This window comes from Herpailurus yagouaroundi, unplaced genomic scaffold (genome assembly GCF_014898765.1).
Source record: "Herpailurus yagouaroundi ecotype Mexico unplaced genomic scaffold, PumYag 151672, whole genome shotgun sequence".
In the NCBI taxonomy this organism is placed as follows: Eukaryota; Metazoa; Chordata; class Mammalia; order Carnivora; family Felidae; genus Herpailurus; species Herpailurus yagouaroundi.
In genome coordinates, this window is record NW_024422828.1 from 1,998 (window position 1) to 14,436 (window position 12,439).

Here is a 12,439-nt window from a genome sequence, read left to right on the forward strand (position 1 = left end):
CTTCTGATTCCTTTCGACCTGTTTCCATCACCTTTGAGTACTTCCTGGCTTTCTAGTATTAAACAGCTGCCTGGAATCTTTAAAAGAGGTCAATATCCTAAGATACAAAGTGATGGCACAATGCTCTATATTAAGGAGAAAGAGGGGCCCCTGGATAGCTCAGTCAGTTAAGCATCTGACTTCAGCTCAGGTCACGATCTCACGTGTCATGAGTTCGAGCCCCACATTGAGCTCTGTGCTGACAGCTCACAGCCTGGAGCCTGCTTCAGATTCTGTCTCTCTCTCTCTCTCTCTCTGTGCCCCTCCCCTGCTTTCACTCTGTCTCTCAAAAATAAATAAACATTAAAAAAAAAAAAGGAGAATGAAAGAATCATGGCAACTAAAGGCAATGCATGATCCTGAAGGAAAAGCACAAAATTCCGACCGTATGTTAGATTATACTGCTGCATCAACATTAACTATCTTGGATGGGACAACGGTACTGATATTACGTAGGAAGAGGCCTTTTTCCTTGGGTGGTACAATTCTGCAGTGTTTAGAAATGAAATCTCATGGTCTTTACACCATCATCTCAAATGGCTTAGTTGGAGAAGAAAAACTACACACACGTGAACACACACACACACACACACACACACACACACAACGGTGCCCGTGGAGAGAGAGATGACCCATGGGCAGCCTGACCTGGGGTTTTCAGCTGGAGAATCTGAATGATGAGTAAGTGGATGTTTGCTGTGTCCCTGTGATACTCTGAACTTACAGTTAAGCTTGACATTAAAAAAAGAATGTTGGGAAAAATAAAATGAAACAAAGAAAAACAAATTCAGAAGGGACAGGAATTGTGGTCAGGACTGTGGGCCACCAGACTCTCAGCCTGCCCTGAGAAAATATCCTATGGCTGCTTCTCAAGCTGTGACATAAGGAACCGGCCAGGGATTATTATTACTATTATTTTTTTCTTTACCTCCAAAGTGCAAAATCTAGACAGATTTTAAGAACTCCTCTCTCTTATTCAAGAGAAAGAGCTAGTGAGGAGAGGAGGCAGGGCAGTGACGGACTGAAGGAATTTGTTAATCAAATATCTGAACTGGGCTCTGCGTTGGGTACCTCCTCCTCCATCATTTGTCCGATTGGAACAGCAACCCGAAAAAGACGGGAAAATCAGGGCTGAGAGAGGTCAAAAGCCTGTCCCTAGTAAGAACCTGTCATCTCGGATGAAGTTGCAAGGGAAGGAATGTGACGAAACCAATTAGTCATAAGGAGACAGGGTCAAAATCTACGTGAACATAGATTGTGAACATCTTGACCATGGTTTACCTGCTTTTCAGAGAGAGCTTGGGAGCGGGAGGGGCTGTGTCCTTGATGCTGAACCTGGAAAGGCCATCTGGACCTCTCACCTCAGCTCCGCCCTGGCCCGGAGGGACAGTCCAGGGGAGCGGGTTCCCTCCCCCTGTGCCTGGTACCCCTCGGTAGGAAGCCCCACAGGGAGGGGGGCCCCGGGGGCGTGGCCTGCGGGGTGAGGCCTGAGGGGGTGGGCGGGGCTGGTGCGGGTGCAGCTCTGACCCTGGCCTGAGCTCCCCAGGGATCCACAGCCCTCCCCCTGCCTTCCCACTGGCAGAAACTAAGGGGCTTCCTCCTCCATCTGAAGTGGTCCTCAGCCTCTCGGCTGGCACGCAGGCTCCCGCCTTGTGCGGCTGGCTGGCGTGTGAAAATTCGGGGATTCTAGTCCGGGTGAGCGGGTGGGGCATGGGCCCCCTCCCCTGCCCGCCCCCCTGCAGGCCCCGCAGCCAGCCCGGGCAGGAAAGGACACTTTTGCTGAGATGCCTTCTGATTGCGCTCCCTCGTAGAGATTAAGCAAATTAGCCAATTAAGGCATCTCCACTAACCACGCTCCCCATTCAGGCAGTTGGCTGTTTACTTGCCACGCGGACAAAGAAACTAAAAAAAGGAACCAAGTCAACGTCTCGGAAAGGAAAAATATCTTTGATGAACGAATTAAAACGGAAGATTTCTTGATTTATGGAAAGCAGCTGAAATGATTGTCACTGCAGGGTCGAGGGCCAGGCGCCCTTCCCAGACCTGTTTCTGTCCTTCCCGCAGGAAGGTGCTGGGAGAGGAGGGGTCTCAGCAGAGCAGTTTCGGGGCTCACGACCCCTGCCCCGGGGAAAGCTGGGGTCTGGACGCGGAAGGCGAGCCCAACTCTGATGACGTGGTTTCCACCCCAAGGTCAGGGCTGTGCCAGAGATGTGACCGCAGGGGCTGCTGGTCAACCCGGGCTCCAGGGGAAAATCGCCCTGGTTTGTAGCAGTTGCTGGTTTCCGAGGGGTGAATCCTCCTGCCGGCTGATCCCCAGCGACCAGGTGGTGAAATTCCTGAACATTCCACAGCAGGCTGTGAGAGCTGGCCGTCCTCTGCGACGCATGGGTGCGAGTGACCAGGCGGGTCCCCTCCAGGGGTCTCATGGCAGATGACACGGTGGGGGCACCAGGGGGCCCTGGTGGGCTGGCCCACCTCACCACATGGCCGCGGGCGACCCTCACCCACGAGGTCACAGACAAGGAGGATCTGGCAGATTCAGGCCCTTAACACCAGAGAGGAGAAGCCCTGGCGCAGAGGAGGGGGCGGGCTGTCCGGGGGAGAACCGACCCCCAGGGACAGGCGAGGCCCTGGGGAGGTTCCAGAGGCCCCGACTCTCCTTTGATCAGCGTGGAAGTCGAACCTGGAGGGAAGGGCAGTGGACGCCCTGCACTTGTATCGGAAATGTCATGGAAGCGGTGCTTGATTCTTTTGGATTACTCTGAGAATTAGGGTGCATTTCCCGCCATCACCTGGGAGTTGTCACCTATGAGATTAAAATTTATTTTTCCATCAAGTTCAGTTTCATTTTTCTAGATAAAGCCTTTGCTCAGAAGAGGTGGTTGAGAACAGGAACTCCCCTGCCAGTTGCCAGTGGGGAAAACTTCCTGTGCCTCAGCGTCCCCATCTGTAAAATGGGAATAATAATAACAGTATCTATGGTGTGGAGGATTGACTGCTTTAATATACGTAGAGTACTGAGAACAGATCTGGCCTGCAGTAAATCCCAGGTAAATGTTGTAGATACATCACAAATATTTGCTGTGGAACTTTGGTACCCAAATTAACTGGATTCGCCTAAAGTCGCCTTTTTATCTATTTGGATCATCCTCACATAATAAAGACCTCATGTTATTATAGGTGGTCCTTGCTGGGAAAGAAAGACACATGGCATCATGAGAGGGGCTTTGGGGACCAGACCTGGGCCCTGGGACGAGCTGGGGGCTGATGAGAAACATAGCAGAGCCTCCAAGGAGGTGCTGTTTCTTCTGAGACCTGACAGGTGGGCTGCAGGTAACTAGGTGAGGGCTTGGGGTAGATCCTCCAGGAGGAGGCAACAGCATGTGCAAAGGCCCTCAGGTGCCAGGAGCGTGGTGTGTCTAAGGCCAGAGGAGAGGCCAGTGTGGCCGGGACCAGGGGGACACTGTGAGCGGTGGGTGGTGGGTCTGGTGAGGGGCGGGTCCCGTGGGAGTTTGGGCTCCATCCTGAGGGCTGAGGGCCGTCTGGAAGGTTTGAAGCCGGGGTATGACTGGGATCACACTGGCCTTTTTGGATGTTCCCATTTGTAAAGGGATCTTTGCTGGTCTGGGCCTCTCGTTTTCCTCCTCGTTGCCTGTCACAGCCTGTTTCCCGGCTAAGAGCCTGGGTGGGACGGTGGACCTCTGTTTTAGGGCCTTGGTCACGTCTCAGAGGAAACCAGTGCAGAGGGTCAGGAAATGCTGAGCAAGGAAGCCCGGCGTGGGCGGCAGGGGCCTGGGCTCAGTCAGCAGCGGGGCCTTGTTCTGGGCCAAGTCGGGCGCAGGGCTTCGCGCAGAAGCCTCAGGACGCGTCCGGAGTCACAGGGGGGTCGGGTTCCGAACGGCAGTAGCGGCCTCGGGGGCCTTGAGTGGCGAGCACCGCGGGGCCGGGAGTTCGGAGCCCGCCCGGCTGTGGTTGGCGCGGGGCCCCGGAGACACGGGCGCATCTCTGGGCCAGCAACCTCAGCGCTCGCGGGTACCCCCGCGACATGTGAACATTATGAAAATTCCTCGAGGGGGTAACCCCAGGCCTCTGTGTTCCATCTGCGCCCGCTGAGGGGTGAACGGACGATGTCATTACGAAGCACAAGCAGCATTGGGAGCAAAGACAGAGAATTAACTGCAAATCGGGGGAGCGGTGAAGTTCCGTCACAGGGTCGTTTATGAATAATGAAGAGGCCAACGTGTGGCTGTATTTCAACGAGACTCACGCTTGGCCTGTGGCTTCTCCCTGCGACGCACGGGTGAACCTTTGTTTCCCGGCACGAGGAGGCTCCCAATTAAATCTTATTCGTCAAGAAGGCGAGACGCGTTTGTGTTTCCCTGGGCTCCCGTTGTTACAAAGTTTGCAGTGTTTCCTCTGAAAAATGGTCCTTCTCTGCTCAAAAGAGCTGGATGGTTGGTGTTTCCCTCTTCTAATGTGAGAAAGAAATGCTACAAGTTCTTTGTCAGGTGATCAATTATCCTCCTTGAAGGATCCCTGAAATCATCGTGTGAAGATAATGGCTTGTGAAAAATAATACAATTCCATGTTTACATACTGTTGCATGGCAGAGTGAGTTTCCCTCCCCCTCCGGGTCACAGAGCCCGTCAGTTGTCCGTGTTAATGACCTCTGGCTCCAAATACGTTCATCTCTGCCTGTCACGTGTGGGGCTTTGCTGTTTATACCGCGTCAGCTTCTCGAAGCCTGTAATGCGCTCCAATTAGCGATGCGTCCTTCCCTCTCCTACGACTCAGTCTAATTGCTCTTCTCCATGTCCCTCGACAATGAGCACACCATGAGTGTCATTTGTACCTCTGTGTGGAGGAGGAAGGGCTCAAGTTCAAGGTCTCTGGTGGGGAACCGAGGCAATTTCAAGTTCACGGACATCCTCTGCAATCGCCATCAACAACTCGTCAAGGAAACAAGACCTTGGCCCTGTTGGTGAGTAGTAACCACTTTATGAGCTTGTCGGCATAATCCACGGTCCCTGATCTGTATCGATATGAAATAAGAAACCCTTTGAGAGGAGTCAAGAAAACACGGCCTCCCTCCCACCTCCCCCTCCCATTCGACACTGACTCATTCACGTATGAAATTGCGTCTTTGTGTTGGCGAAGCACGAAAGATCCTGTATACTCGAATTAATATCATGCGAGCAGAGAGTGGAAACAGGTTATTAAATGTCCCCTCATTTGCCCTCCTCCCAGCAGGCGGAAGTAAGAAACCGGAGGCCCGGATGCAAGCTATGAATTCAGGTTCAAGTATTCGGGAGAACCAGCACAGGCTGGGGAAGGGAAAGCGGGGTCGATGTCCCAGATAACTTGGGTTGGACAGACTTTTATTCAAAGCCTGGCAGTCAGGGCGCCTGGCCGGCTCGGTGTGTGGAGACTCTTGATCTCGGGGTCGTGGGTTCAAGCCCCATGCTGGGTGTGGAGCTTAATTAAAAAACAAAAAAACCAAACCAACATCCCAACAGGAAAAGCATCCCAGTCATGCAGGCACGGCTTGCAGATTCTGCCAAAGGTTTCGCATCCTGTGTTGTCGTGAATGAGCCTCAACGTTCACGCCAGCATCCAGAGGACCTGTCACAGCACCTCTGACGTTCCTTGACCAGAGGCAAGTGTTCAGGTCCCAGCTCTGCCACCACGTGAGGGCTGCGCAGGTCGTCTTTCCTCCTGGGCTTCAGTCCCCTCATTTGTAACCGCGCACCCCTCTGACATCCCTTGGTGCTGCCCAGGGCAGGATAAAGGACCCTGCGGGACGGACGAGACCCCGCTTCCGCTGGGGTTCCGAGAAGACCACGTCCGTCTCAGGACATCCTGAGATGGGTCCCGGGGAGAGTGACGCCTTGAGGTCGCGAGGGACTTGTGCGGGACTCACAGCCTCTGATGGAACAGCAAACCTTCAACTTACCAAAAGTTCCTGTTTGGGGTGGGGGACCCCTCCCTCGCCAACGGGGTGAGTAGGAGGCGGTCAGAGCACTTGGGATCCCGTGGCCCTGCAGGGAATCAGTTTCCGTGGCGGGAGACAGGTGGGGCTGGGAAAATCGGATGGGGCGTGTAACCTGCGTCTGGTACGAGGTCCTTTCACTCTTTTTCTTTAGTTTCTAATCTCCCTCCTCCAAAAAGTAAGCTCCGAGGGAAGAAATTTGACGCTTTGTCTCCCCACTCTATCTCGAGCACTCGAAAGAGCGAGTAGCCCCCGGTTTGCCTCTGTAAGTATCTACGGAATGAACAACTGTGCAAACCAGTGTGGCCACAAAACCACCTTGGCTGGGCAAGAATGACGTGCTTCTTGACACGAGGGTTTGTGGCAAATGCGGAGCCGACCCTCCGGTCTCCCCTCAGCTGCAGCCTCTCACCTCCTCGCGTCTTGCCTCCCGGGGTGGAGGGTGGAGGGATGGTCTTTGTCCTCCTCTCTCCCCGCCTCTCCCCTCCGCTCCCAGCCAGTTCCCTCACCTGGGGAGACGCTTTCCCGGCTGCTGCCTTTTCTCCAGTCCCTCAGCACATCCCCGGTTCTTCCATGGATCCCAGGCCAGTTTTAAAGGGCAACCAGTACCCCCAGCCTGAAACCGCCACCACTGGCGAAACGCGTGGACCCGTCCTTCAGGGCTCTTTGGGAGGCTGTCTGCGGGGCCCACGTCCCACACTGGGCAGCAAGGCCTTCCCGGGAGGGGGATGGGCAGCACGCCTCCCGCCCACCCCAGACTGGGGACGGTCGCCAGGGGGCAGAGGTCACAGCCCAGGCTTGACCTGTGGCCCGCCGGGTGTGTGTGAACAGACGGGAACCCCCTCGGAATCGGTTTCTGGATCTATAAAGCGGAAAGAACACCGATTCTCCGGGCCCGGAGATGCCCCCTTTTGCGTGCTGACGTCCCTCTGACCTCGTGGTGTCGTGTCATCGATGGGACCCCGGCCATCGCCTCCTAATTGAACTGTCAGTGTTTCCCCGCGTAGTGACACGTGAGCGGTGATGCACCTCATCGCGTGTCTGAGATGCGACGAAGGCAGCGTCGTCTGCCGCTGACCGACTAGGAGGAAGGTCAGGTGTGGCCGCCGGCTTGAGAGAGGCCTGTGCGGATCCCAAAATGCGCGGGCCGTTGGCCGCGGCTCTGCCTGGAGAGCGTCCCTGTCCTCCGGGGGGGGGGGGGGGGGGGGGGTGCCCCCTCCCCAGGCCCCGGGACGGGGGCAGGGGGACGGGCTGGAGGGGGGTCCCCGGAAACCCCGGCCGGAAGCACAGCCCGCTCTGCGCAGAGATCTCCGGGACGGCAGGGGTGAGGCCGGGATGGGAGGTCTCCGAGGGGCCTGAGCCGACGTTGCAGGACGGGCGAGGGTTTCCTGGGGCCCAGGGCGAGGCGGCCGGTGCAGGCCCGTGCCCACCTCGGGGGGGCACCACTCGCGCCCTGGTGGGAACGCGCCCCCGCAGACGTGCGGAGGGCACCCGCATGACCGCGCCTGGGGCCTTGGGGCCGCTCTTCCGGGAAGGGGTGACAGGCCCCCCGAACGTGCTGCTGGGCACACGGCTCGACGGGCCCAAGGCAAGAGGCCACTGCGGTGAAAGGGAACCGGCCGGATGACCCTGTTTCGAGAAGTGCGGGCAGCCAGACGTGGGCGCGTGTCGGCCGCGTCTACGCAGGCAGGGGCCGCATCGCTGGTTCCTGATCCGGTCGGGCTGCGGGCGGTTTAAGGGACGGGCCGCGGTAACTGGAGAGCCCGGCCAGGCGCCTGCAGGCGGTGTTTCTGGGGAGCCGCCGTCTGACCCCCCCCGGGAACCGACCACAGCGCTGGGGCCGCGGTGAGGACAGAAAGCGGGCAGACGACCAACCGGAGGAGTTTGAGCCCAGCGGCCTCAGCTTCTGGTTTGCCACTTTCAGAAACTGGCTTTTTTTCCCCTAAATGAAAATCAGTTTTATTGTAAGAGTTGTAAACATTCGTTGTAAAACTAAATAATCCCGTGAGTACAGCCCAGCATGGCTTCTGCCGGAATTGAGTCCAGAGAGCTGCCTTTTCCACGAGGAGCCATCACGGGTCCCCTGACCCCGCCTGCCCCTGGAGGGAAGCTGAGAGTCATGAGTCCGGCATGCAAGGCTCACGGTGGTCGCATCCCAGGTGATGGGTAGGGGACAGGAGCCATTTGTGGCTCCCCGGTACCCACTTCCCCTCTCTGGAGCTGCCCGGCTTCCTTCTGGGAGCCTCCCTCCCCGGGTGGGAGGGTTGAGGGCGATTCCCAGGGACGCTTTCCACCCGGAAAGCAGAGGGGCGAGGCCTCCCTCTCCTACCCTGCTGTCTGGGCGCTGGGCACTGGTCTAGGGCTGGCCTGTCACATGCTGTTTCCTGGGACTTGGTTTTGAGCCAGGGAAGGAAAGGAGGTCGAGTGGAGGGAGGTCACTTGTCCCGGGGCGTCATCCAGGTCCCCCGGTTCCGCGTGTAACATGCCATCTCTTGGCCCCACGGCCCCTGTGGTTCCTGCCTGGTGTCCCGAGCGCTCGGTCTGTGGGGCTTGAGATGCTGTGGACAAAGCCCGCTGGGCTCACGTCACCCAGGTGGGTCTCCGTCAGTCACCGCCGCGGACCTTGTCTGGACCTTGGCCCGCCTGGTGGCGTCGGAGACGATGTCCCTTGGCTCCCACTCTCCTGCTGCCGGAGGAAAGGCTAACCCTCTGGTGCCAGCGCTTAGCTGGATCCCTTTTTCGAAACTCTGAGATCTTGTCTCGGGGGACGAAACAAAACAGGGTTTGTGCAAGTGTATAAGGTAACTTCTGGTCGTGCAGGGCAGACACCCGGTCAGAGGGCTGGACTTAGGGGAGAGTGTGCGGCCAGGACCCGGGACACGTGCGGGAAGTGGCAGGTAGGAGGCGGGGCCCAGGCTTGGGAAGGCACGTGGTCCCAATCCCAGGTGGCCACCCTGTCCTCTCGGGCCATTTAGCTGCTCAATCTCGGTCTCCTGAGTGCAGTGACATTTGGCACGTTCTTCTTGGCCCTGATTAGGTCAGGTGCCCTGTCCTCATCCGGGCAGCCCTGGACCCGAGCCCAAGTCACGTAGCTGCTGGAGGTCACTCCTGCGAGTGTGTGGGACCGTCATGTGAGAAGGACGCCAGGTGAGCACGGGCCTCAAGCTTGGCCGCCTCGGAGCCCTCGGGACCGTGCGGGTCTCGGTGACACCCCCTGGTCGTCAACACACACACCTCCCTAGCCGAGGGGCGCCATGGATTAAGCTGTCCCCCTATCAGAGGGATCTACAAATTACTTTGTAATAAATGGTCTCTTTGGAAAGTGCTCCAGGGAGAGGGATGGCCTCTGGCTCTTACAGCCGCAGCGTGTTTCCCTTTGAGATAAGAACTGATTTGTAACGCTCACCATAAACCATTAAGTTTCCTTTCGTGGGAGGAAGTGCAGAAGGATTTCTCTTTCACAAACCTATCAAATTATAGGCGGTTGTGAGCAAGAGTTTTCATAAGCGGTGCGTCCGGTTGACGGCCGGGAATATGAGAAATTTCAACCATAATTAGATTAGCTCCCCTCCCCCTCCCCGCGGAGCTGTTGTGCCTGTGCAGTTGTCCAGGAAGGGCGTCCGCGCTTAAGGCTCCGCTTCACGCAGACATAGTGCAGACAAGCCCGCCTTCCCAAGCCGTGTTGATCTTTGGGTTTCTTGGTCTTCTGTTTCATCAAGGCTCTTTTTCCTTTTTTTTTTTTTTTCTTTTTTTGGCTTCATCGTAACGTGTTGAAATAGAAATTCGCCCCTTTAAAGTGAACAATTCAATGGTATGGAAGGTCTCATCTCACCGAGGCGTCCGACGTGTGGTGAGCGGAATTCTGGGTGACCCCCAGTGAGCCTGGTGTCACCTCTTCTTGAGTCCGTAAATTTACTGAGATACTATTTCTGTGGTTCTGTGGTGTTATGTGACGGAAGGGATCGTGCAAGTTTAGATCGGGTCACTAATTAGTTGGCCTTGTGTTAATCGAAAGGGAGATCACGCAGGTGGACGTGAGTTAATGACTCCAGCCCTTTAAATCTGAGTTTAGGGCTCCAAGACAGGGGATGTTGGAGACTCAGATTCACTGTGTTGTCGGCTTGAAGAGCCTTCAGGTAAGAACTCAACACCTTGATTTCAGCTTTGCGGTACCCAGAGCTGAGAACCTAGTCATGCTGCGCTGAACTTCTGACCTATAGAATTGTGATCCAAAAAATAGGGGTTGTATGGAATGTATGGAGTGTGTGGTAAACTGATGTAACAGTAGAAAACTAATGCAAGAAACGATCTGGCTTCAGGTATTGCTGTATCCAGGGGCTTAAGGAAAGGTCACCAGGACTCAGTTTCTTTGCATCTCTCAAGTCTAATCCCTTCTACTCAGGTGTGGTTAATGTTTAGGGTCCTTAGCGGGGAGGGGCACTAGCCTCTCTACCCTTTCTACCCTCCTTCCTCCTTTGCTCACTCTAGTGCCCCCAGGGTTGGGGACAATACAGAAGAAAGAGCCTTTGCCTTTTTCACGGCGGTGATGACGGATGTGTAGCAGGTGAACAAATGCTGCATTTCACTGTGTGGTGCATTTCATTCATTAATTGACTGTTCATTCATTGAATAAATATTTATCAAGCACTAGAATATCGCACACTGTTCTCAGCACTCCGGATACAGCTATGAAATCAACAAAACACCTGTTCACATGCAGCTTATATTTCAATCAAGAGAGACAAATAGGAGACAAATAACTACGCACATTATTTAGTACCTTAGAGGGTTCCACGTGCTATGGAGAAAGGCGATGGGGGGTTGGGGTGCGGGTCCCTTGACTGCCTTCCCCCAGTTCTCTGCAGCACCCATGCGTCCCTGAGTGCAGACTGCCTAGGACTTGTGATGGTATTTTCGTATGAACTTCTTATTCTCAACAAGGGGAAGCAGCTGGGAGCTTCTCCATCCTCCACAGGGACTGTCATTTAACTAAACCTGCAGACACCTTGACAAAGGGAAATCGGCTCGGGTAACATGGCTAAACAAACCCACACAGATTGATTCCAGCACAGGGACACAGAGGCCAAAATTATTTACGGATCCATCTGCCAGCCCATCAGTATTTGTTAACAGACAACATCCTGGGGAATAGACGTGCATTCATTCCTTGCCTTCATGAAGATTCCAGCCTAGAAGGGGACACCAGCCATTCAAAGAATAAATACAAATGACCCTCCAACAATTTGAGAGTGTGCACAAGGCAGTGAAGGGAAAATTGGGTTCTGGGAAAGCCTAGCATTTTTCCTGGGGTTGGGGGACAAGGCCTCGGGCTTAGGGGCTGGGAATGGAGGGAAAGCATATTGAAGGGAAGACAGCAAGGAGGAGTAGGAATTAGCTAGGTGACTGCAGGTGAAGGATGGGGAAGAGTGTTTCAGGCAAGGGAATAGCATGTGCCAAAGCCTGGAGGTGAGGAGGATATACACTGTGTTCCTGGAACAAAGGAACATCCCACAGGCTGGAGGTGAGTGGGGTGAGGAAGGATGGGCGCTGTCTTCCATTGATCTATTTGTCTATTATTCTTGATTACTGTAGGTTTCTAGTACATCTTGAAGTTGAGTAATGCCAGCCCTTCAATTATGTTCTCTTTCAACACCATATTGGCAATGCTGGGTCTTTTGCCTCCTCCATAAAAACTTCAGAATCGGTTTGTTGATATCCCCAAAATAACCCTGGGATTTTGATTGGGTTTGCATGGAATCTATAGGTCAAGTTGGAAAGAACTGACATCTTAATGATGTTGAGTCGTCTTATCCACGAGCATGAAATATCTCTTCTTGTATTTAATTCTTTGATGTCCTTCCTCAGTGTTATAGTTTTCCTCATATAGACTTGTGGATACTTTGTAAGATTTATACCTAATTATTTCATTTATTTTTGGTGCAAATGTAAATGAAATCAAGCTTCAAAAAAAAATTGTTTTTTTAAGTAGGTTTCACGCCCAGCACGGAGCCTGATGTGGGGCTTGAACTCGTGACTGTGAGATAAAGACCTGAGCTGAGGTCGAGTCAGATGCTTCACCAACTGAGCCATCCAGACACCCCCTGGAATTGAATTTTTAATTTTAAATTCCATTTGTTCATTGCTGATATATAGAAACGCGATTGACATTTTAATATCAATCTTATGTCCTGTAATTGCTTATTAGTTGCAACAGGTTTTTTTGTTGTTGTTGTTGTTGATTCTTTCAGATTATCTATGTAGACAATCATGTATTTGCAGACAAAGACAGTTTTATTTCCTTTAAAAAATCTGTATATTAATTTCACTTTCTTGTGTTATTGCATTGGCTAGGACTCCTAAATAGGGAGATCTGCAAAGCGCAAGTGCAGAGGCTCTGAACTGGGCTGAGTC

The 12,439-nt window shown here is 54.0% G+C and overlaps 1 long non-coding RNA gene across 2 annotated transcripts; it reads left to right on the forward strand.

Annotated features, from left to right (window-relative positions):
• The first annotated feature begins 4,698 nt into the window (after positions 1-4,698).
• Positions 4,699-12,059, forward strand: LOC121026700 (uncharacterized). 2 transcript variants are annotated; one of them, XR_005788418.1, is made up of 3 exons: positions 4,699-5,020; positions 5,287-6,037; positions 12,018-12,059. It is a non-coding gene; the product is annotated as an uncharacterized LOC121026700 (long non-coding RNA). The 2 variants fall into 2 exon arrangements; XR_005788417.1 differs by lacking the exon at positions 12,018-12,059 and adding an exon at positions 6,259-6,872 and having other exon boundaries at positions 4,700-5,020.
• Positions 12,060-12,439: the final 380 nt, after the last annotated feature.